The sequence below is a fragment of the Polypterus senegalus genome, chromosome 15 (genome assembly GCF_016835505.1).
Source record: "Polypterus senegalus isolate Bchr_013 chromosome 15, ASM1683550v1, whole genome shotgun sequence".
NCBI classification, from domain to species: domain Eukaryota; kingdom Metazoa; phylum Chordata; class Cladistia; order Polypteriformes; family Polypteridae; genus Polypterus; species Polypterus senegalus.
In genome coordinates, this window is record NC_053168.1 from 10,465,365 (window position 1) to 10,491,811 (window position 26,447).

At 42.8% G+C, this 26,447-nt stretch overlaps 1 protein-coding gene across 1 annotated transcript in view; it reads left to right on the forward strand.

Annotated features, from left to right (window-relative positions):
• The first annotated feature begins 2,551 nt into the window (after positions 1 to 2,551).
• LOC120515896 (C-C chemokine receptor type 4-like) overlaps positions 2,552 to 26,447 on the forward strand; it is a 72,694-nt gene continuing 48,798 nt past the window's right edge. Inside the window, exon 1 of the mRNA XM_039737256.1 lies at positions 2,552 to 2,611. The gene's annotated coding sequence lies outside the window, so the exon portion shown is untranslated. The remainder of the gene's footprint in view (positions 2,612 to 26,447) is intronic.

The window sequence follows — 26,447 nt, forward strand, 5'->3', positions numbered from 1 at the left end:
GTGAAAAGGAGAACCGAGCCGAAGTCGACAGATTAACTCAAGTTACTAATCCTGACCCCAAAAGCCACAACCCTTAGGCATCCAAGTAAATTTTTACCACATTTCCTTTACGAATTTTAAAATGATTCATGTACTTGGCATTTACACCCTGGGTATGACGTTGTCTCATTGCTGAGGAAGCAAAGCAATCATTTGAGTGAAATTATTTTAAGTCTGCTGCCACCCCAGAGCTGATTTCAGCTTGGAGTGCCCCTAAAATTGAATTACGTGGGATTAATTAAACTACAGGGGTTAAGACATGACCCTAAATCCTGGGATGCACCTGGGTGGTCTGCTCTTCACTTCTTCACGCACTGCTGCAGTGTGTCTTTTTATAGCAAGAATAACCGTGACATCCTACCTTTACAAAGACAGTCATGTGTGAGTCCACCTTATGAGAAGGATTTAGGAGTCATAGTGGACTCTAAGATACCGACTTCCTGACAGTCTTCAGAAGCCATTAAGAAGGCTAACAGAATGTCAGGTTATATAGCGCCTTGATGTGTGGAGTGCAAGTCACAGGAGGTTCTGCTCAATGTCTATAACACACTGGTGAGGTCTCAAAAAGGGCTACGAAAGGACATAACAGCACAAGAGAAAGTTCAGAGAAGAGCAACTAGGCTGATTCCAGGGCTACAGGGGATGAGTTATGAGGAAAGATTAAAAGAGCTGAGCCTTTACAGGAGATGAAGAGGAGACCTGAGTGAAGTGTTTAGAATTATAAAGGGAGTTAGTGCAGTGAATAGAGACGGTGACTTTAAAATGAGTTCATCAAGAACATGGGGACACAGCTGGAAACTTGTGAAGAGTCAACGTCACACAAACAGTAGGAGGTTTTTCTTTACACAGACACTTGGAATAAGCGACCAAGTAGTGTGGTAGACAGTAAGACTTTAGGGACTTTCAAAACTCGACTTGAGGTTATTTTGTAAGAATGCCAGGTTATATAGCAACAACAACAACATTTATTTCTATAGCACATTTTCATACAAACAGTAGCTCAAAGTGCTTTACATAATAAAGAATAGAAAAATAAAAGACACAGTAAGAAAATAAAATAAGTCAACATTAATTAACATAGAATAAGAGTAAGGTCCAATGGCCAGGGGGGACAGAAAAAACAAAAAAAACTCCAGACGGCTGGAGAAAAAAATAAAATCTTCAGAGATTCAGACCATGAGACTGCCCAGTGCCCTCTGGGCAATCTACCTAACATAAATGAAACAGCCCACTTTGGATTTAGGGTTTTCACGGAAGGGCTTGATGATGATGGTGGTCACATAGACAAGATATGCTTCCCGTGCGGTGCTTGTTTGCTTTTCTCTGTCTCTCTCACTCTCTCTGCCTGACGGAGGGAGTGTGAGCAGAGGGGCTGTTTGCACAGAGGACACGGACGCTCTTCTACAAAATGCCGCTTTATCGCGGTGCTTCTGTATACTTAAAAGCATGTATTGATTTTTTGATTGTTTGCTTTTCTTTCGGCTCTCTCTGATATTTTCTGCTCTGACGGCTCCTTTAAAGATAAGATATATTTGCTTTCTTTTAATTGTGAGAAAGAACTGCCATCTCTGTCTTGTCATGGAGCACAGTTTAAACGTTTGACTAATGGGTGTTATTTCATGTCTAGAGGGCTCTAATAATGTTAACAGTGTGGGAGAGTTTATAAGGGCTTAAAATATATAAAAATAACTACACAAACATATGGTTTCTACTTCGCGGATTTTCACCTATCGCTGGGGGTCGGTCTGGAACGCAACCCGCGATCGAGGAGGGATTACTGTAATGTGTTTTCAGCAGTGTTTTAAAGTGCTCTACTGTATCAGCCTGGCGAATTCCTATTGGCAGGCTATTCCAGATTTTAGGTGCATAACAGCAGAAGGCCGCCCGCCTCACCACTTCTTTTAAGTTTTGTTCTTGGAATTCTAAGGAGACACTCATTTGAGGATCTGAGGTTATGATTTGGAATATAAGATGTCAGACATTCCGATATATAAGATGGAGGGAGATTATTTAAGGCTTTATAACCCATAAGCAGAATTTTAAAGTCAATCCTGAATGACACAGGCAACCAGTGTAGTGACATCAAAACTGGAGAAATGTGCTCGGATTTTCTTTTCCTAGTTAAGATTCTAGCAGCTGCATTCTGCACTCGTTGCAAGTGATTTATGTCTTTTTTGGGTGGTTCTGAGACTGTCCACATGGAACTGGATCTGTCAGGTGGCAGCACTGATGGCCATGATGCCCACGGCACTTTTCCATTGTTGTGATCTGAATCCTAGATCTCTGATACCACAACACCCTCACCGTGCCACAACTCTTCCTTTTTTTCTTGTCTGACATTTATTTTTGTTAGCTTGTTGCTCCAATCTGAGTTTTGTGATTTTCCTTTCAGTGCCCTTTTTTAACTTCTTTTTTTTTTTTTTTGGTAAAAAGCCTTGCGGAGGCTCATGGACAGCATAAAATACTCACGCGAAAGGGAAGTTGTGACAAATCTACTGCTGTTCGAGTTGCCAACGATCACAGACCTCTTGACCAGCGAATGACTCTCACAACGCTGACGCCACACAAGCAGGTATTTGCACCTTTTTTTGTTTGGCTTTGCTTTTTCTGGTGTGAATACAGTCATAGGCTATAAGTTTTGACAATGACCCAAGTTTGCTGCTTCAGTGTTTTTAGATCTTTCTGTCAGATGTTTCAATGGTACACTGAAGTAGAATTACAAGCAGTTCATTTCAAAGGCATTTATTGACAGTTAGGGCTGCAAGGTGGCGTAGTGGGTGGCGCTGCTGCCTCGCAGTAAGGAGACCTGGGTTTGCTTCCCGGGTCCTCACTGCATGGAGTTTGCATGTTCTCCCCGTGTCGTGTCTGCGTGGGTTTCCTCCCACATTCCAAAGACATGCAGGTTTGGTGCATTGGTGATACTAAATTGTGCTTGGTGTGTGTGTGTGTGCCCTGTGGTGGGTTGGCACCCTGCCTGGGGTTAGTTTCCTGCCCTGTGTTGGCTGGGATTGGCTCCAGCAGACCCCCGTGACCCTGTAGTTAGGATATAGCGGGTTGGATAATGGATGGATGGATTTATTGACAATTAAATTTATGCGCAGAGCCAATATTTGCAGTGCTGGCGCTTCGTTATTTATCAAGACCTCTGCAATTCACCCTGGAATGCTGGCAATCAACTTCTGGGCCAATCCTGCCTGATGGCAGCCCATTCAATGCTTGCAGTTTGTCAGAATTGCTGGCTTTTTGTTTGTCTACTCGCCTCTTGAGGATGGACCACAAGTTCTCAGTGGGGAGTTTCCTGGCCATGGACCCACTTAGTTGTCACTTTTGCCTTATGGCCCGGTGCTCCATCATGTTGGGAAAGGCATTGTGGATCACCAAACTATTCTTGGATGGTTGGGAGAAGTTGCTCTCAGATGATGTTTTGGTTCCATTCCTTTTTCATGGCTGTGTTCTTAGGCCAAATGGTGAGTGAGCCCTGCACTGCCTTGGATGAGAAGCAACCCCACGTGACATGAATGGTCTCAGGTTGCTTTACTGTTTGCCTGACACAGGACTGATGGTAGCGCTTGTGGTACAGCGGGTCCGCGGCGTCCAACAAACAAGGCCAAGTTTTAAATCCGTGCCTCATTGGCTTCCTGCGGTGCGTGGAGATATGTATATATATATGTATACGGGTCGACACCAGGAGAGGAGGGAGCTAGAAATGGAAGGAGAGAGATCGATCGGGAAGAAAGGAAAATGGAAGTTAAAGGACGTGAGAAAGGCAGTCTAAGCAGGAGGATCTGGCTACCTGTAAGGAGGAGACGAACGAGCTGGGGCCCCGCGGAGGAGCGTTTGTTGGTGGCGTTCTAGGGGCTAGTTTGCCCCACTGAAAGTTTGAATGAGTGGGGTGAGCAAGGTAGGTGTCCTCCCGAGGGATACGAGGAGCGACTTCGGGAGCGCGAAGGATGAAGGGAGGAGTGCCGACCCCGAAGGTCTGGCAGTGACTTCCGAAAGGATGCCAAGACGGAGGTTGGCAGAAGGAGCTCGTGGCTGTTGGGTCTCTGCTGGCTGCGAGAGCAATGGGTGAGCCGTAGAGAAAGAAAGACGGAGGTGGGCCGGAGAGTAATGAGTGAGAGAGACTGCGTATTAACCTCCGATTTTATTTATTGTTTTAGCCCCACTGGACACTGGTTTTAAGGAATATTTATTGAATTTGATGCACTGCACTTTTTTTTGGTTTTGATGATTGTTTTAATAAAAGCACTATTGCACTTTTGTATATATCCCCTGGCTTCATATGAGATTTGTCCTCACTTGTCAGCTCATCTTGGTGACATTATCGACGGTGTTGGGTTCAGGACTCCCATAGGGATGTTGGGAGTGTGGAGTGAACCCGCAGCGTCACAGAGCTGCTCACCTTGTCTTCTCTGGACTATCGGAAAGGGGATTCATCCGAGAAGATGACTTGACCACAGCAGTCCTCAGCAGTCCAATCTCAGAATGTCAGTCTGTCCCTGATGTTTTTCTTGGCTTCTTTGCTGCCCTTCTTGACACCCACCATGCCATGGGATTAATAAAGTATCTATCTATCTATCTATCTATCTATCTATCTATCTATCTATCTATCTATCTATCTATCTATCTATCTATCTATCTATTATATAATGCCATTCGTATCTATCTATCTATCTATCTATCTATCTATCTATCTATCTATCTATCTATCTATCTATCCTCCAAAAGTCTTCGCCATTACTCACACCTGCCTGCTGTCATTCCTGAGCAAGCTTTGCCCTGCCGGTGCCCGCAGCTGAATCACCTTTAGGAAACGGTCCTGGCACTAGCTGGACTTTCTTGGGCACACTGAAGCCTTCTTCACAACAACTGAACCTCTCTGTTCTAACTCATTCAGCATGACAGAGCAACCTCCAGCCTTGTCCTCGTCGACACTCTTAACCGTGGATCACTGAAATGATGCCAGCAGGTCCTTTTGTGGCAGGGCTGACATCAAGTTCAAGAGTATTTCTTGTCATTTCATCCATATACAGTAGTACAGCCTACAGTAAAACGAAACAACGTTCCTCTAGGACCATGGTGCTACAGAAAACACAGGACAAGATAGATAGATAGATAGATAGATAGATAGATAGATAGATAGATAGATAGATAGATAGATAGATAGATAGATAGATAGATAGATAGATAGATAGATAGATAGATAGATAGATAGATAGATACTTTATTAATCCCAAGGGGAAATTCACAAAGAACATAGAATCCACGGAACATAATATAAAGACACATAATATATAACAAGGTCCATGTGAGTCATTGCAGAGCAGATCACCATATATCAGATATCAGGCCGGTCCATGAGTGTTCAGGAGTCTGACTGCTTCAGGGAAGAAACTGTTCCACATTCTGGTGGTGAGGGCCCAAAAGCTTCGGCACCTTTTTCCCAATGGCAGGAGTGTAAACAGTGAATGTGAAGGGTGTGTTGGGCCATTCACAATGCTGGTGGCTTTGCAGATGCAGCGCTTGGTGTAAATTTCCATAATGGAAGGAGGACAAACACCGATGATCTTCTCAGCTGTCTTCACTATCTGTTGTAGGGCTTTGCAATCCCTGACCGTGCAATTTCCAAACCAGACAGTGATGCAGTTGCTCAGGATGCTCTCTATGGTTCCTCTGTAGAATGTTGTTAGAGTAGCTGGTGGAAGATGGTCTTCCCTCAGCCTAACGAAGGAAGTAGAGCCGCTGCTGACTTTCTTGGCTAAAGAGCTGGTGTTGTGGGTCCAGGTGAGGTTCAATGCCAGGTGAACACCCAGGAATTTGGTGCTATTGACAACCTCCACAGTTGAGCCATCAATGTTCAGTGTCAGATGGTCACTCTTAGTCTTCCTAAAGTCAACAATTATCTCCTTTGTTTTGTCTACATTCAGAGACTGGTTATTGGTTTTACACCAGTCCGTTAACGGCTACACCTCCTCTCTGTATGCTGACTCATTGTTGTTGCTGATGAGACCCACCACAGTCGTGTCATCGGCGAATTTTATGATGTGATTAGAGCTGAGCATTGCTGCACAGTCATGAGTCAGCAGTGTGAACAACAATGGACTGAGCACACAGCCTTGAGGAGCTCCAGTGCTCAGTGTGGTGCTTCTGGAGATATTGTTTCCAATCCTGACTGACTGAGGTCTCTCAGTCAGGAAGTCCAGAATCCAGTTACAGAGGGAGGTGTTCAGTCCCAGCAGGCTCAGCTTTTCCTTCAGTTGCTGAGGAATGATCGTGTTGAATGCTGAGCTGAAGTCGATAAACAGCATTCGAACATATGTGTCCTTATTGTCCAGATGAGCGAGAGCCTAATGGAGAGTGGTGGCTATTGTGTCATCTGTTGAATGGTTCCAGCAATAAGCAAACTGCAGGGGGTCCAGTGAGGGGGGCAGCAGGGTTTTGATGTGCCTCATGACAACATTCTGGAGTCGATGCAAATTGCCATCATAAACAGCAAGGCAGCAGACATTGTGAAAATTAATATTTGTGTCATTCTCAGAACGTTTGGCTACAACTGTACATTTTGATTCAATGGCTGCTTGAGATCTGCTAATTCACCTTGAGAAAATGGACAGAACGAGGGAAACACTTGAGAAAATGAGGGATGAATCTGGTGGTCTAACGTGGGGGCTGTCATTGAGATAATAAAGCAACAAACATCCCATCATGCTTTAGGCCAGACTGAGTCTTTCCGTAAAGTGATGGGACAGGTTTTGCAGGAGCTTTGACCTCCTGATGTTTCATGAGGAACTGTGCCAAGGGTGATACTGGCATGAAAGTCAGAAACAAGAGCGCCATCAGCTGAAACATCGTCAGTCCAAAGTGTAAACTTCTTGACCATCATGTCTGTCCATTGGTTTAGGGGGGAAAGAAACAGAGAGACAGCAGGGGGTCATTTAACTGTGCAGGTCAAGCTGAGGTGGAAGTGGAAACTCCTGAGAGGTCCGAGTGGTTAGGCTGTGATACGTAGAGTGGAAAGAAAAGTATGAGGACCTTTTGGAATTAACTGATCATAAAATGTGATCGGATCTTCATCTCAGTCACATGTATAGACAATCACAACATGTTTAACACACAAATATTTCAAATCCTTCATGTCTTTATTGAGGACACCCATCAAACATTCACAACGTGCTGTGGAAAAAGTAAATGAACCCTTGGATTTCATGACTGGTTGGATCTCCTTTGGTTTCAATAACCTCTAAGATGTGATTCTGGTAGCTGCAGAGCAGACCTGCACAATGTTCAGGAGAAAATGTGGCCCAATTTTCCTTACAGAACTGTTTCAGCTCAGTCATATTCTTATGATATTTGGTGTGAATGGCTGTTTTGGTCATTCCATAGTGTCTCCATCGGGTTAAGGTCTGCATTCTGACTGCATCACTCCAAAAGGTGGACTGAAGCCACTTTGTAGAAGATTTACTTTGATATTTAGGGCCAGTGTCCTTCGGCATCATTAAATCTTCTACTGAGCTTCAGCCAAATTGGGCGGCTATCCTGACATTATTTTGTAGGATACCTCAATAAACCAGGGAATTCATTTACCCCATGATGATAACAAGTTGTCCAGACCCTGAGTCAGCAAAGCAGCCCCAAAATCCTGAGGCTCCCTCCACTGTACTTCACCACTGGGATGCTGTGCTCATGTTGATTCTTTGTGCCCTTTGTAGGACTTACTGTATGTGCTGCTGCACAAATCAACCTGAGTTTCATCACTCCAAAACCTTTTTCCCAATAGTGTTGTGGAGCGTCAAGGTGGTGGTTAATAAACTTGAGGTGTGGAGTGGGGTTGGTTATTTATGGAGACTTATGAGACTCACTCTGAGATGTTCACCTGCTCCAGTGATTCCACCAGGCCTTTAGGTCTTACTTTAGGGTTCTTTCTTACCTCTTTATGTATTCTGTGTTGGGTCTTTGGAGTTATCTTGGCTGGCCAACCACTTCTAGGGAGAGCAGCCACACAGCTAAATCATCTCCATTTACACACACAGTTTGTTTAACTGCATACTGACGAATACCTAAACTCTTTAAAATGACTTAGTAAGCATTTCCAGCTTTATGGAAATCAACAATTCATAGTGGCAGATAATCAGAGATCTTTTTACTTGCGAGGCATCCTTCACATCAGCAGATGCTTCTTGAGAATAGCAAACTCAAAACATTTCAGACTTACCTACAGTTAAAGGTGCTATATAATAGATAGATAGATAGATAGATAGATAGATAGATAGATAGATAGATAGATAGATAGATAGATAGATAGATAGATAGATAGATATGAAAGGCACAATATTAAAGATAGATAGATAGATAATAATTCTTTGCATTTATATAGCACTTTTCTCACTATTTAAAATGCTCAGCAATTGCAGGTTAAGGGCCTTGCTCAAGGGCCCAACAGAGCAGAGTCCCTATTGGCATTTACAGGATTTGAACTGGCAACCTTCTTATTGCTAGTGCAGATCCCTAGCCTCAGAGCCACTAGATAGATAGATAGATAGATAGATAGATAGATAGATAGATAGATAGATAGATAGATAGATAGATAGATAGATAGATAGATAGATAGATAGATAGATAGATAGATAGATAGATATGAAAGGCACTATATAGTATAATAGATAGATGGGAGAGCAAATTCAGTAAAATACGTAGAAGGACGATGTGTAAGTTCAGCTGGGAGACTGCAGTGCTTAGCGTGTGTTTCCCATTTCCTCTTTAGTGGCCGTGGCTTCTTAGTGAAAAGAGAACTTCTAAAAGCGCTGCTAAAGAAACTTAACTTTATAAATGGGCCCTGCTTATTTCAAAGATATACAGAGAGGAGAAGCACAACATGATAGATAGATAGATAGATAGATAGATAGATAGATAGATAGATAGATAGATAGATAGATAGATAGATAGATAGATAGATAGATAGATAGATATGAAAGGCACTATATAGTATAATAGATAGATGGGAGAGCAAATTCAGTAAAATACGTAGAAGGACGATGTGTAAGTTCAGCTGGGAGACTGCAGTGCTTAGCGTGTGTTTCCCATTTCCTCTTTAGTGGCCGTGGCTTCTTAGTGAAAAGAGAACTTCTAAAAGCGCTGCTAAAGAAACTTAACTTTATAAATGGGCCCTGCTTATTTCAAAGATATACAGAGAGGAGAAGCACAACATGATAGATAGATAGATAGATAGATAGATAGATAGATAGATAGATAGATAGATAGATAGATAGATAGATAGATAGATATGAAAGGCACTATATTATAGATAGATAGATAGATAGATAGATAGATAGATAGATAGATAGATAGATAGATAGATAGATAGATAGATAGATTGTTCTATTCCAGAAGAAATATTGATCAGTCTTGAAGACTTGGATAGCACCTCTACAATTTATAAAAATAATTTGAAGTCCCTCCTTTTCAAAGACTGCAGAGTACATTGGTGAAAGGATCTGTCACTCAGTATTTCAGAAAAGGAGTGGAAGGCAGCCATGCCCAGAATACACTCAAGCTCCATATGCGCAAAGCATACAATCATCCATCCAACCAATATCCAACCTGCTATATCCTAACTACAGGGTCACGGGGGTCTGCTGGAGCAAATCCCAGCCAACACAGGGTGCAAGGCAGGAAACAAATCCCGGGCGGGGCGCCATCCTACTGCAGGGCACACACACACACACACACCAAACACACACTAGGGCCAATTTTAGAAACACCAATACACCTAACCTGCATGTCTTTGGACTGTGGGAGGAAACCCATGCAGACACAGGGAGAACATGCAACCCGGGTCTCCTAGCTGCGAGGCAGCAGCGCTACCCACTGCACCACCATGCCACCCATCTCAAGATTTATCTCATTTAAAATTGTCCAAAATGTTTCCAGGGTAAGATTCAACCTGTGAACGTTGCAATCAAGCTCTGGTCTCATGGGCCACATGTTCTGGGCCTGCACCAAATTAACATCATTCTGGACTAAAATCTTTAAATGCCTCTCAGACAGCCTTGGTGTCACAATCCCTCCCAGTCCACTAACAGCTGTGTTAGGTGGCCTCACAGGTGATCATAATGAGGAGAAGGACAAACAAACTGGAATTACCTTTGCCTCACTACTAACACGTAGACTTATCCTCTTCAAATGGAATAATCCCAGCCCACCACCTTTAAGTCAATTTAAAATAAGGCAGGATCTAATCAATAACTTTTTAGATTAAGCTTCCATTTTGAGGAAATGATGCTCTTCCATTTTTGTTGCTTTTTATGGAGCAGCTTTGGTTGTTGGCTCTCCTCTCGTTCTCTTGAGGGAGGTTGAATTTTGTTTTGCTTGCTTAAGTCTGACTTAATTGTATGGAATGTTATCTGCTTCTAATTAAAATCAATCAATCAATCAATAAAAAAGAAATTTGTTTTCTGAAGTGGTCCCTTTAGCTTTACAATATGATGCTGCCACCCTCATTTTTGACAGCTGGGGTGTGTGCTTTGCCTTTCTTCCTCCATGCATAGTGGTGATCATTATGGCTAACCAGCAGCCATGCCACATGCTCTTCAGAAGAGTTCATCCACATGAAGCTAAGCATGTTGGGGTAGTTCTTGGATGGGATCTTGGGTTGAAGCTGGAAAAGGCGTTGGTGAGACCAGCAGGAGGCGCTTACCCTGTGCTTGTGGATGCCAATGCCTCCAGTGCAATGACAGGGTCACTGTGCTCTCAATATGGCGCCGTCCTTTGGATGAGAAATAAAACTGGGGTTTCTGACTTTCTGTGGTCATAAAAGATCCCTGGGCCTTCTTCATAAAGAGTATGGTGTATCCTGATGGATGTCCTGGCTGAATTGCCCACCTTAGTCATTCTGGCCCCCTCATCATCCCCTGTCTCTAATTGTTTTTCTCTCCCTCCATTTCAACACCTAACAGCTCATGTATGGCGAGTGTACTGGTGCAAAAATGGCTGCCATCACATCATCACCATCCAGTTGCGTGCTACACATTGGTTGTTGCAGTGGCTCCCCTCTCTCTGAAGCGTTTTGAGTAGTGAGAAAAGCACTATAGAAATGTAATTAATTATTATTATTATTAAACAATTCTATTTGTTTCTCTGACCATGGATGGTCATTACCTTGATCTCTGACCCCACTTTTTTGCCAAATTAGTCTCTTTAGTAGGGTAGCGCCAGGCTTTTTCTTAAGATTGTAAAGGCCATCCCTGACACAGACAGACGTAGGACACAAGTTCAAGCACACGTGAGTTTTTATTTTCTTTTTCCCTTGTGGGAAACGCCTTCCCCGTTCCCACAAGCTCAACACAGTCCCAAACCACACAGCACACAATTCTCTTCTTTCTTCCCTTCTCTTTCTCTTCTCCTCCACTCCTCCCAGCAAGCTTTGTCTGCCTCCTCTCGACTCTGGCTCCTGGAGTAGTGGCTGCTGGTTCCTTTTATAGCCCACCCGGAGGTGCTCCAGGTGTTTGATGACTTATTTTCAGCAGAATAGCTGCTCTGTAGGGCTACAGCACCCCCTGGTGGCACCCATGGATTCAAACAGGGCTGCACCAAACTCCAACTACCATTAAGCCCTGTAGGAGTTCTAGGTACCGCTGCAACCGGGGTGGTTAACACTCTGGATAGGCTGGCTTCCCCAATCCTCCCAGCATGGAGGTGTCCCGTCCGCCATAGCATTTGTCAGGAGGCCCCTTCTCCCTTATGTAATTCCATCTTTACCCAAACAGTCTGACCCAGTGTGGTGAAGCAGGTCCACAGCTCCCGTCAAAGAGGCCATTTTTATTTAAATAAATAATCGCCACACTCGCGGCTTAGAAAGGGGGCATGGATGTGTGGCCAAAGTGGTTCCCGGGGTGATTCATGATGTGGACGGTCCTCGCTTAAGTGCACAAGTGAGGAGTCGTCCACATCCGTAATTGTTGCCAGGAGCTGCTGATTGCTACACCTGACCCACGTCCTTGTAATAAATAGAAGCACAAGGCTGCTAGGAAAGAAGAAAGGAAGGAGGAAAAAGAAAAAAAGTGAGCGGAGGTTAAGAGAAGAGAAGAAGGCAGCAAGAAGCAGGCAGGAGAAAGCCGGTGTGTGAGTGAGCAAAGTAGGTAGCTGAGCAGTGAGCTCTAGCGGGGTGTTTGGCTGACACCTATGGCAGTCGGTAGTGACCAGAAGAAGGATGGCTCGCCGCGGAAGACAGCGGGAGTTGGGAGGCTTGGGAGGTGGATGCCCCAGCGTGAGCATCCTGGTTGCTGGGGAACCCAAGTCTCGGTCTGGGAAGAGCAGAACCGAAGCCAGGGATCGGGAAGCCACCAGGCAGGTCAGCTGCAGCTAGGGCAACTCAACCTGTTGCGGGACCGGTTTGGGAGAAGCAGGGGAGCCGCCAGTAGTAGAATAACAAGAACAACAACCTTTATTTCTATAGCACATTTTCATACAAATAATGTAGCTCAAAGTGCTTTACATGATTAAAATCAGAGAACACTAATTAACATAGAATAAGAGTAAGGTCCGATGGCCAGGGAGGACAGAAAAAACAAAAAACTCCAGACGGCTGGAGAGAAAAAATAAAATCTGCAGGGGGTTCGAGGCCATGAGACCACCCACCCCCTCTGGGCATTCTACCTAACATAAATGACCAGTCCTCATTGTATTTAGGGTTCTCATGGAAGGACTTGATGATGATGGTCACATGAACTTCTGGCCTTTAATCCATCAATGTAGGAACATCACGGTGCTTTGATTAGGTGGTGGTGGCGCAGGTCATCACCACAGAAAACCGAAAAAAGAACAGAAGAGAGAGTAGGGGTCAGTACGGATTTTAGAGCCACCATGAATAGTAATGATAATTAATTGAATATGCAGAGCATCAGGATTAATTTAAAATGAAGTTATGAGAAGGCCATGTTAAAGTACAGTAATCCCTCGCTACTTCGCGGTTCACTTTTTGCGGATTAATGACTTCGCGGGTTTTAAATATAGTAGTAGTATTTCCTAGTCTAAGAACAACAAAACAAGTTCGGTGACTAAGTGCGTTGTAACACGGGCTGTGATTGGTACATGGGAGGGAGACGACAAATCACAGCTTCCCGCTTTCTAATCGGGCCCGTGATTGGTGCTTTGACTGATGCCCAGATCGCACAGCACCTCCCCTTGTCTCTCTGTCGTGGACATTTCGCTTCAAGCTTTCTTGCCGAGCGGTTTACTTTACACTGTACTGTGTGTGATATTTTTTGTGGTTTCTTTGTGTTGTCTGCAATGGCTCCCAAACGTGCTCCTTCTTCCAAGGCTGGTGCTGAGCCTAAACGCCAACGAAGAATGATGACGATCGCTGAGAAGGTGGATATGTTGAAGGAAGGGAGAACATCCGTGGCTGTGGCTGTGGCTGCAGACTGGCTAAGGATCTGCAAGAGCGGTCACAGGAATGGGACGACAATACGGTTCAATCGGTCCAATTTTGCAGCAAGGTCAACGACATCATGACCGCCTACAAGCTGCTCTTCGACCGAAAAAAGAAGCAGCGGCAGCAACTGCCGATCACAATGTTTTTGCAGCCTCGCAAAAAAGAGCCAGTTCCTACTACTACTACGGATATACCTTCGGAAACCGTGGAAGAGGTGCCCCAGGAAATGGCACCGCCGTCTGAAGAGACGTAAAATACAGTCATCAGCTGCGCAGTAAAAGTCATCATCACCTTCATCGTCATCATTTTTACTGCACAGCATATTCATCAACATCATCACGTCATATATAGGTACGTGTACTTCGCTGTACAGTAACTGTAAAATTATCTACCATTTTCATATTGCTTAACAGTTGTCCCTGTTATTAATAGAGTAAAGGGTTGGTTGTAAACAGTACAGGGAGGGTTTAAAAACATCCAAATAAACGTTAAATAATTAAATAAATATGGTGTCCCTACTTCGCGGAAATTCAGTTTTTGCGGCCGGCCTTTTAACCTATCTCCCGCGATAAACGAGGGATTACTGTAACGTGTTTTTAGCAGTTTTTTAAAATGCTCCACCGTATCAGCCTGGCGAATTCCTATTGGCAGGCTTTTCCAGATTTTAGGTGTATAACAGCAGAAGGCCGCCCGCCTCACCACTTCTAAGTTTAGCTCTTGGAATTCTAAGCAGACACTCATTTGAAGATCTAAGGTTACAATTTGGAATATAAGGTGTCAGACACTCCGATATATAAGATGGAGCAGATTATTTAAGGCTTTGTAAACCATAAGCAGTATTTTAAAGTCAATTCTGAATGACACAGGTAACCAGTGTAGTGACATCAAAACTGGAGCGATGTGCTCGGATTTTCTTTTCCTAGATAGGATTCTAGCAGCGAAAGGAACCAGGTTGATTTTAGAAAGGACATCTTCCAGCCATTGTTTTAACCTCGTTCTTTTTCTTTAAAGGATTTTTTTTTCTAGTGGATTTTAACCTCCACTAATTTGCTTGTTTTTACGGATTATTTATTTATTGACTTGAATGTGAAGCACTGCACTTTAATTTGAACACTGTTTTGAGTTTAGTTGTTTTAATAAAAGCACTTTACACTTTTACGCCATCCCCTTGCTTTGTGGTGCCTCGCTGCCTAGCTCATCGGTGACATTACTGACGGTGCAGGGTTCAAAGGCTCCCAGACACAAGATGGGAGCATGGAGCGAACCCGCATCGTCACACCCAGTCATTGTCTCTGAAGGTCCCCCACATGCCGTTTAGTGCTCTTCTGTCTTCCTGGCTACTGCTAGGATGCTGCCCCCCCCAAACTGGTAGCAGGTTCCCTTTTGTCTGTAGGCCTCAACACTCCAAGTTTTCAGGCATTGGTTACACCTTCAAAATTCAATTCTCACCCATATTGAAACTCCGAGGTACACAAGCCCTCCACCGCATCAAGGTAGGAATCAAGGAGGATCAAGAAATCAGGTTAGGCTTTACGTTCCCTAAATTGTCTCACCTTTGGTGTTTATTTTTTCCTCTTTAACTTCAAAACCTAACCCTGGTTATAATTGATTGCTTCTGTATGCGGTCTTGATGTACTCTAGATAGTGATGAGTCCACTATGACTCCCACATCCTTCCCATCAATGGTACTTTGAAACTCTAAACCCCCCATTCTGTATTCAAATCAGACATTTCAACTCATATAGTCCTTTAACTTTATTTCTACAGAAGTTCATCTGCCACAAATCTACCCAACCTTGTGCTCTGTCCAGGTCCAAACATTAGTCATTTCCGCTGACTCTTTATTATCTAAACTTTTACTTAGTTTGGTGTCATCTAAAGACTTCACCAAGCTTGCTATTTATTTTTTTAAAATTGTGCATGTTAAAAGATCAGTGGCCACAGCATTGACTCCCAACGCACACCATTTTTAAACTCTCACCTGATTCAGATAAAGTTTCTCACGCTGTAGCCCTTTTGCTCATTTTGTACCCACCTACACACAGCACCCTGAATACCCACATCTCTCAGTTTGATTGCTAACCTCTCATGTGGTATCAAAAGTTTCTGATAATCGAAGTAAATAATCTGATGTGTGTAATCGGATTGTCTGCTTTTATTTTGTCCTCATAGAATTTCAACGTTAGTGAAATATGACCTTCCTCATCTAAACCCAGGCTGACCGTTGAGTAAAACTTCTGTTTCTGCTCGATATTTACATTTATAATTACTTCCATTTTGTTGTGGGGTACAAAATCTATACATTTTGGTTTATATTTCCATCATATTTTGTTCAAGACAAAACAACAGATGAACAAAATTCAGGACACATCACAGCATATCCTCTTCCTAGTTGTACCTCACTTTTAAAACAGCTGTTCCAACAAAAAAAGGAAGACATGCTGGTGCCTAAGGCTATTGATTAGTTTATACCCTGGGCATCTGGGACAAAAGTAGCTAAGTTATTTTACAGCCTTAGAAAGGAAGACATGCTGATACCTCAGGCAACATCAAAAAAGTTTTATTGTTTGGGAAAACGGACAGTGAATTCATTCATCATATTGACAGCCAGCCCAATCACATCTTGCTAAACCCCCCCGGTAAAATTTTATAATAAATATGCCTCATCTGAAGAGCGAAGTAGGAGGGAGGAAGAAGAAGAGACAAAGACATCAGGAGAAGGGAACAGAGCGACATCAGAAGAGGGTGCCGGCAACATGCGACCATTTCCAAAAGCATCTCATGAACAACTACGAGTGCTCAATCACAAGCTGCCTGCGACATTCATCCTTGTCATCTTAACTTTTTCGTGAGCTTTTTCTAAAGACTATATATACTCAGCAAAAAAAGAAACGTCCCTTTTTCAGGACTGTGTATTTCAACAATAATGTTTTAAAAATCCAAATAACTTTACAGATCTTCATTGTAAAGGGTTTAAACAATGTTTTCCATGCATGTTCAATTAACCATAATCAATTAATTAACATGTACCTGTGGAATGGTCGTTAAGACCTTAACAGCTTACAGAAAGTAGGCATTTAAGGTCACAGTTCTAAAAACGCAGGACACTAAAGAGACTTGTCTACCGACTGTGAAAGATGCCCAGGGTCCCTGCTCATCTGCGTGAACGTGCATTAGGCATGCTGCAGGGAGGCATGAGGACTGCTGATGTGGCTAGGGCAATAAATTGCCATGTCCGCAGTGTGAGACGCCTAAGACAGCGCTACAGGGAGACAGGAAGGACAGCTGATCATCCTCGCAGTGGAAGACCACGTGTAACAACACCTGCACAGGATCGGTACATCCGAATATCACACCTGCGTGACAGGTACAGGATGGCCACAACAACTGCCCGAGTCACACCAGGAACACACAATCCCTCCATCAGTGCTCAGACTGTCCGCAATAGGCTGAGAGAGGCTGGACTGAGGGCTTGTAGGCCTGTTGTAAGGCAGGTCCTTACCAGACATCACCAGCAACAACGCCGCCTATGGGCACAAACCCACCTTCGCTGGACCAGACAGGAGTGGCAAAAGTGCTCTTCACTGACGAGTCACGGTTTTGTCTCACCAGGGGTGATGGACGGATTCGTGTTTATCGTCAAAGGAATTGAGCACGTCTGGGACCTGTTGGATCGCAGGGTGAGGGCTAGGGCCATTCCCCCCAGAAATGTCCAGGAACTTGCAGGTGCCTTGGTGGAAGAGTGGGGTAACATCTCACAGCAAGAACTGACAAATCTGGTCCAGTCCATGAGGAGGAGATGCACTGCAGTACTTCAAGCAGCTGGTGGCCACACCACATACTGATTTGTACTTTTGATTTTGAGCCTCCCTTCATTCAGGGACACATTGTGAAACATTTTTAGTTTATGTCTTATGGTGTTGACTCTTTTAGTGTTCATACAAATATTTACACATTAAGTTTACTGAAAGTAAAAACAGTTGAAAGTCAGAGGACGTTTCTTTTTTTGCTGAGTATATATCCAGACTTTACTGTCAGTCCTATTTTCTATTATTCTTTGTTCCACTGGTATTATTATTATTATTCCTGTAATAAATACCACACTGCTTTTATCTTTCTATGCTTTGTCTTAATGTCTAGAGTGATTGAAGTAATAAGTCAGATTTCTTTGAGCACCTGGGGCTTCATGTATAACGCCGTGCGTAGAATTCGCACTATAACATGACGTAAGCACAAAAGCCGAAATGTGCTTACGCACAGAAAAATCCAGATGCAGGAATCTGTGCGTACTCCAACTTCCACGTTCTTCTGCTACATAAATCCCGATCAGCGTGAAAACTAACGCTCGTGCACGCCGATTATGTAACGCCCCAAATCCTCCCAGAATTACGCCTATTTGAATATGCAAATCAATATAAATCACCCTTAAGCTCAGCCTTCTGTGAAAAGACAATGGGAAATGCACGGGGAAAATATAAGAATTTCAGCGAATATCAAGTGGAGGCAAAGGAAAAACATACTATTTGTTCAAATAAGCCGTGGTATAATCAACAAAAGGAAGTTGATCGAGTGGCATAGCGTGTTGGAGAAACTTGAAAGCTCACGTTCACAAAATCGCACAGTGCCGGAAATCAAAGTCGCCGTGGAAAGCCGAGTTGTAGCCCACTGTCTGAGTGTCATATGAAAGTTTATTAGGGTACAGAGAAAAAAAGGCACACAGTGGGGAAAAAGCACGAAATGTCAACTTCAATCTCGACATTTCCACTTTAATCACGTAGTTTATTTTGTCATTAAAGTAGAACATCATAAAATTCATCTTAAAATTGTTTAATTAACCAGTTTCTAAAATCACATCGTAATTAAAGTAGCACGTTAAATGCTTTGTTTTGTATTTGATTTTCTATGTGCTCTGTGTGTGTGAATCACTACTTGCTTCTTAAACCGGCTCTCTTCCTCCAACTGGACACAGAGTCCATTACATTTGTGATATTACAGCTCTCTGAATAACTAAAATACTGAGATGTATACGTGATGTCATTTTCATGATGATAGGAGTTAAAGAATGTTTGTCCTCATGACACAAGCATTTAACTTTTGCTGAAATTTGTTGCTGCGTTTTTAGCTTTGTTGTTATTTTATCTTTCTGTTTTATATTCAATATATATTGGCGTAGCCGTCACTGCAGTCAGTGCTTTTCTTTACCCAAGTAACCGATCGCCATACAATCAGCTCTGTAATAGAAGTTAAGCCATCTGTAAGCTTAGCGCCGATTCTTCAAAACGTTTAAAGAACATTGAAATATCTTCGTAGTACATGTTTAATTATTCTATCCTTAAAGACACTCCCAGTGAAGAATATAGATTATTTAAATGAAGTTAAAGTTTTATCTGTATAATTTAATAAACATATTTTGCTGCATGGGCGGCACGGTGGCGCAGTGGTAGCGCTGCTGCCTTGCAGTTAGGAGACCCGGGTTCGCTTCCCGGGTCCTCCCTGCGTGGAGTTTGCATGTTCTCCCGTGTCTGTGGGTTTCCTCCGGCGCTCGGTTTCCTCCCACAATCCAAAGACATGTAGGTTAGGTGGTTTGGCGATTCTAAATTGGCCCTAGTGTGTGCTTGGTGTGTGGATGTGTTTGTGTGTGTCCTGCGGTGGGTTGGCACCCTGCCCAGGATTGGTTCCTGCCTTGTGCCCTGTGTTAGCTGGGATTGGCTCCAGCAGACCCCCGTGACCCTGTATTCGGATTCAGCGGGTTAGAAAATGGATGGATGGATGGATTTTGCTGCATTTCACCTTAAAAATGATATCGTCATCATATGTAAATACGCGCTTTACAAAGTGGCTCAGGTTGTGCGATATTATAACTATAGTGCAAGTTTACAGTGGGGTGATTGTACTTATAAGTACAAACAGTTCTACAAGGAGCACTTGATTGGCTGCATTTAAAGTACTTGGGATTAAACTGTTTTGAACCGCGAGCTCCGTACAGGAAAGGCTTTGAAACGTTTTGCAGTGGCAGAGACAGCGTGTCCTTAATGCCGTATACCGATAATTCTCTTTCCGATCAGCTGCTGCTGTTATTCACACTCAGATACAGTGATAGAAATACTCCGAGTGGTGCAGTGAGAGAAATATGGAAAAAGATGATCCGCTGTGGCAACTCCTAACGGGAGGAGCTGAAAGAAGAAGAGGAAGAAGAAGAAGAAGTGAGAGTAACAACGCTAAAGCAGTTATGGTATTTGGAATACTATGGCTGTTCCCTGGACCATTATATTGTTACGAGTTAATTACAATCAGATGCGTTACACTAATAAACAATATGCGGTTAGTTTCTGTGTATTTATAAAGCCGCGTCATGAAAATAATGAGTAATCACACAAGAACAGTACCATTGCTTTGACGCTGGGTGCCGCCAGTTTGCAAAACCGAGCGGAGAACTTGCGTACGACAAGGCATGAGGTACCGTGGAAAAGTGCGTGGCTTTACGCCAAGTGTAGGTTTTATACATCATGATTTGAATGTGGAAAAGTTCTTACGCAACATTTCTGTGCGTACGCACCGTTTATACATGAGGCCCCTGGTGCAGCCGGAGGTTTGCCATACGCTCTGTGTTGCAAGGTTTATTAAGGTTGAGGGTGAGTTCTCCACCCAATATTAGGAAACAGTAAGTAAAGTAAGGCAATCTTGGCTGATAAATGGCCTATAGTCAAGAGTGCTGAGCCTTTGTATGTTTAAATATATTCTTGGAGACCAAAAGTAATATTTAGGTCTGAGATATCTTTAAAACATTGTGTGTTGTTTGTGCCGATAATAAATAAGTCTCTTGAAGTGCTGAGAGAGTGGCAGGCTGTGTTATTCCTAAGGCACTTGTGAGGTTTTAAGTACTAGAGGTTAACAAGCTGTGTGTGTGTCATTTGTAGGGCACTGTTGAGTTAATGTGTGTATGCATATAGCTATGTATGTGTGTGTTCATCTTAAGGTGCAACAGTAGATTAACCCGGTAACGAATCTGATGAGTACACTTACCCCTACGTAAAGGGTAAGTAGAGGGAAATATCACAATAATACACATTTATTTACCGGTGATGCACATTGATCTTTATGGCATATACTTATTTAGATCCACCCAATCTCATGTCTACATAATGGAATAACATTTACTGGCCTCCAGGCTGGAGCAGTACAGACTAGAATCCCCATAATTCCATGTTCAGCTTCTTAATGATGAGATTTTTTTTCAGGGACTCCTTAGTGTCCAGCCATCATGATTATACACAGAGATAGAAGTGTTTATGTAATTTCCCATCTCAGCATACATAATTTTATGTGGTTCAGTTTGTGCAAACGTAACATGTGTAAAATGTTAGAGGTCGCTGTTTGCCCCTTTCAACCCAACAGACAGCCACACTGAACACAGGGTAAAATCACCAAGAAGGTATTTAATTATTCTTCCTGTTACAGTAGTGCCCTGTAGCACCTCTGCCACCATACACAGGCAATACAATACTAAAAAATACAATAAATCAACACAAATCTCTCCTCCACACCTCCCAGCAAGGTTTACCTCCCAACTCAGGCTCACTTGCTGGGTCTCCAGCAGTACTTTATATAGCGTCTGACCCAGAAGTGCTTCGGTTCTTCCATCCACGTGTCTTTTACTGCACTTCCGAGTCAGCTGGAGAAGTTGAGTCTTTTGTCAGCCCAGCAGTACTTTGGAACTTCTGTCCCCGTGACTCGATAGCACTTCCAGGCTATGGAAAACATATGAATCCCCAGGTCCCCTTGCAGCGTCAATGGTATCCAGCAGGGCTGAGAAGCCGATCTCCAAATCCCATGGTGCCCTGTGGGAATCCGGGGCACCGCTATGCTGCAGGGAAATCGCCATGTGACGTTTTGAGGGAGGAAGTGTCCCACAGTAGCTGCCTTCCCCCATCCTTGGGTGTTCACCACACGTGCCAATTATAGGCCAAACTAATCATAAACGCCTGAAAGAGAAAGCATGCAGATGCAGACAGAAACCAGCCCCTCTGTGCCCAATTACGGTCTATCCTGTGATTTCATGACCATGCAAGTGTGAAGGATACACAGGATGGCAATGTAAGCTGTGCAAATATCACACCCAGTGCCGTTTGACTTCTCAGATCAATCAGAATGTCCAAGATGAAGTCAAAGATTTGAAGGACTCTGCATTGATTCATCCATTATGATTATACACAGAGTTAGAAGTGTTTATGTAATTTGCTATCTCAACATACAAAATCGTATGTGGTTCAGTTGGTGCAAACTTAACATGCCAATTATAGACCAAACTAATCATAAAAGCCTGAAAGAGAATGCAGAAGTCAGCCTGTGTGCACAATAATGGCCTATCCTGTGATTTCATGACTATGTAAGTATGAAGGAAACATGGGATGGCAACAGAAACTGTGCAAATATCACACCCAGTGCCGTTTGACTTCTCAGATCAATCATAATGGTCAAAATGGAGTTGAAGATTTGAAGGACTCTGCACTGCGTCACAGTTTCATGCAAAACAAGAGGAACATCGGGTAGATTCACTCTTACAGGCATTGGGGGGTACAACTGAATTTAGACATTGAGTAGCCCAAGCCGATGTCCTGACTTGGCAGGAAAACATATAACTAATTTCTTGAGAAAAACAAGAGGTGCGAGCAAAAGGCAAATAAAAGTAAATCAAAACGACTTACGAAACGAATTAAAGTCAAATTATATCGAAAACCAGACAAGAAAAATAATCACACAAGAAGTCAAACCTGAAAATAAGGATTTTATCTACAGATAAGATAAGGCTCAGAGTAAAAAGTCAACCTTTTATGCTGTTTATTGGCTAAGTCAAGGTCATGACCCCAGAGACCACACCCCTAGAAACATGACCCTGACAATGGTGCACAATATGGCTTCTCTAAAAGGAAAAACTTACAAAACATCAATATTTAACCTATTCCATAACAACTGATTAAGAGGGCAGAATCAGTTATGGGACGTCTCCTGGACCTGCTGGAGGTTGTAGTGAAGCAGAGAAAGAAGACAAACTCAACAATGCACCACATCCTCTCTGTGACACATCAGCATTGGGGACATTCAGCCAACAAAATTATTCAGCAGAATTGGGCCAAGAAACGTGACGGGGGGGCTCCTTCGTACCAACAGTAATATGCCACACTGTGACTGTGTCTGCTCCTTTAATCTTCAGCCAACTTTTCTTCTCTTTTGTAATTCTTTTGTGTGTGCTGTTGTTTGTTAGAATATTTCTATATTACTTAAGCTTCTCTAGAAAGTGCATTCAACCTTGTTATGCCATGAAAGAGAAATCAGGATGAAAAGGAGATGAAATGTAAAATATAGCCAAGGTTGAAATCCAAGATCTGTTATACCATTCACTGCAACCATAACCCTAAGAATCAAATAATCGTAGTTAGGACACAAAACAAAGAGTCAGAAATCAGGAAATCTAAAGCACAAGAATTAAGAATTAAATGTACTTACGTATGTATGTTTTTTGAGGATATCCGCAAACCCCGATCAAGGGTCTGTATTTGGACCATTACTTTTTGATATAATAAATATATAATGATATAATTTTGGATCAGTTCGTAAACTTGTGAAATCTGCAGATAACACTAAAATTGGGGAAATGGCAGACACTGAGGAGGCAGCAAAAAGAATTGAGAAAGACCTGGACAAGCTTCAGAGCTGGACAAACACCTGGAAAATGTGGTGGGCAAAAAATAACATCTCTATATATATAAAATCCAACATCTGTCTGCATGTCTGTCCGCTTTTCATGCGAGAACTACTTAATGGATTTAGATAATAATAATTTGCTTGAACATTCTGGTTAATTTTGCGACCTACCTCATCATGCTAAGTATTATAGTTTGCTTGTGGTACCGATTTATTTGCACGAATCCGAGAGAGCTGGGGCGGGGCCCTCCTCACTCACGTGCCAGCCTCGGGGCATACCTCTACTTAGCTAGTAAACGACAGAACTACTTACCGTATTTAGATCGTGTTTTTCTATAATTTGCTTGAACATTCCGGTTGATTTTGTGACTTCTGTCATCACATTAAGTATCATAGTTCACTTGCGGTACCGATTTATTTGGGTGAATCCAAGAGAGAGAGACTATGGGTCAAGAGGGTGTGGGACCTCAGGAGTAGGGAGCTGGACAGGGCCCTCCTTACTCACATGCCAGCCTCCGTTCAAGTCGCTCTACCTCTTGCCACGTGTTGGAGTGCATCTTGCCTCTGCTTAGCTAGCGATACCTGTTTGTTCACCAGACATTATCATCTAAAGATTGTTAAGGAGTAACGTTTGACATTTTTGAGAGAGATACAAATTCTAACATTTTAAAAAAAAAATTTCTTGATTTTTAAAATTTGTCCTGTTTCACTACTACACAGGCAGAGCTGTGGCGGACAGTTAATCTACTGTATACAAATAAAAGGCAAAGCCCTCACTGACTGACTGACTGACTCACTCACTCTCTCACTCACTGACTCATCACTAATTCTACAACTTCCCGTGTAGGTAGAAGGCTGAAATTTGGCAGGCTCATTCCTTACAGCTTACTTACAAAAGCTGGGCAGGTTTCATTTCAAAGTTCTACACGTAACGGTCATAACGGTTGATAACGGTCGACAACGTCCGCCATGTTGAACTTTCTTATTTATGGCCCCATCTTCACGAAATTTGGTAGGCGGCTTCACTGCGCTAACCGAAACTGATGTACGTACTTATATCAGTGGTATGATGCCACTGTCAGCCGCCATATTGAACTTTCCAATGTCACTAATTCTCCAACTTCCCGTGTAGGTAGAAGGCTGAAATTTGGCAGGCTCATTCCTTACAGCTTACTTACGAAAGTTAAGCAGGCTTCATTTCAAAATTCTATGCGGAACGGTCATAACAGTCAACAACGTCCACCATATTGAACTTTCTTATTCATGGCCCCATCTTCACGAAATTTGGTAGGTGGCTTCCCTGCACTAACCGAAACCAATGTACGTACTTATTTCAGTGGTATGACGCCACTGTCGGCCGCCATACTGAACTTTCCAACGTCACTAATTCTCCAACTTCCCGTATAGGTAGAAGACTGAAATTTGGCAGGCTTATTCCTTACAGCTTACTTACAAAAGTTGGGCAGGTTTCATTTCGAAATTCTACGCGTAATGGTCATAACTGGAAGCTATTTTTCTCCATATATGCTAATGGAGTTGAGCTTGATGGCCGTGGGGGCGGAGTTTCGTGTGACATCATCACGCCTCCCACGTAATCACGTGAACTGACTGTGAAGGCAGTACGTAGAAAACAAGGAAGACCTCCAAAAAGCGCTGAAGAAAACATGCATTATATAATTGAGAAGGCAGTAAACAATAAGAAGCGGCGAGTGACATATACTACCATATTCATGAGTGCTGCTACTGAAACAAAGCACGGTGTAAACCTAAAGTTTAAATTAAGTTCATAGACAGGCTGCTGCTGGCGTTTGTCATGCCCACGGCTAATGCGGGATACAAGTTTAATGAGAGGACGCAGGATATAAACGAGAGTTTTGATTACTTTGTAACTAAGTTAAAATTGCAGGTGAAGGGGTGTGCTTATGCAAATTCCGAGAGACTGTGTTTGTGGGGGATTGACAGTTAAGGCGGGTGGGGGAGTCACGTCATCATCTCCCCTTCCATTCACCTCATTTCGCTCTGAGCTGAGCTCCACGGCTAACGCTGTCTTCCAAAGCAACTTCGTCAGACTGCCACCAAATACTCACAGAAAAATCCACAAGTTAATACACACGCTGTCTCTAGAGTTTCTCCACACTGAATCCTCCAGGCACTACTTACAAAAGGTTACATTGACAATCGTGTTACGTTATTTTTAAAATGTTTCCTTTTCTTAGCACAAGCACAGCTGAGAAGCTTTGATGCATGTGCTCCATAACACGTTAAAAAATAATGCATTTAATCACACTTTGCATTCCAAGCAAAGGGGAACTTCTGTCAATGTATGATTTCCTGGTACACCGATTACATTGATGCACACATCAGAGCTACAAAAATGTTAGAGTCGGAAGAAAGCGCATTGCTACGACTGATTTGAGGAAAATTTCATTTCAAAAGACTACCCGACGGAAGCCTTGATAAAAGCGTGGTTTTGTGCACATATATATGTATATATATGTGGATGTATATGTATATATACTGTATATATGTGTGTATATGTATATATATATATGTTTATGTGTGTGTTACGTTATTATTAAAATGTTTCCTTTTCTTTTTTATTACTTCTTTAACATACTACTTTCTCCGCCAAGTAAGCTCAGTATTTTGCTAGTCAATAATAAATACAAGATGGGAGACACTGAGCTACAGGAAGTGTCCTCTGTAAAGGATTTGGGGGTTTATGTTGATTTGTTTTCAACAACAATGTGCAGTAGTGATTAAAATGACAAAATGTTAGGTTATATCATAAATGCCGTTGAATATAACTCAAGTGACGTTATTGTCACGCTATACAACGCACTGGTGAGACCACATCTGGAGTCCTGTGTGCAGTTCTGGTTACCACAAGAAAGGCAGAGCAGAACCTGAAGCTGTGCAGAGGAGAAGAACCAAGTGCATCATGGGTCTTAAAGACGAGTCCTATTGTGGCAGACTCCGACAATTAAACCTGTTTAGGAGACTGCGTGGGGACCTCATCCAGGTATTTAAAATCCTCCAAGACATTGACAAAGTAGAACTAAATGGTGAACCACATACTTGAGGACAAAAGTGGAATTTAATGGGGAGTGCATTTAGCACTGAAGCCAGGAAGAACTTCTTCTTGCAAAGAGATGTGGGAATCGGGAACAAACAAACAAGAAATGGAGTTGAAGCAGAAGCCTTGACAGCCTTTGAGAAGGATCTGGAGGACATATTAGCACAGCTTAGATATTAGCTAAACAAACAAGCCTGATGG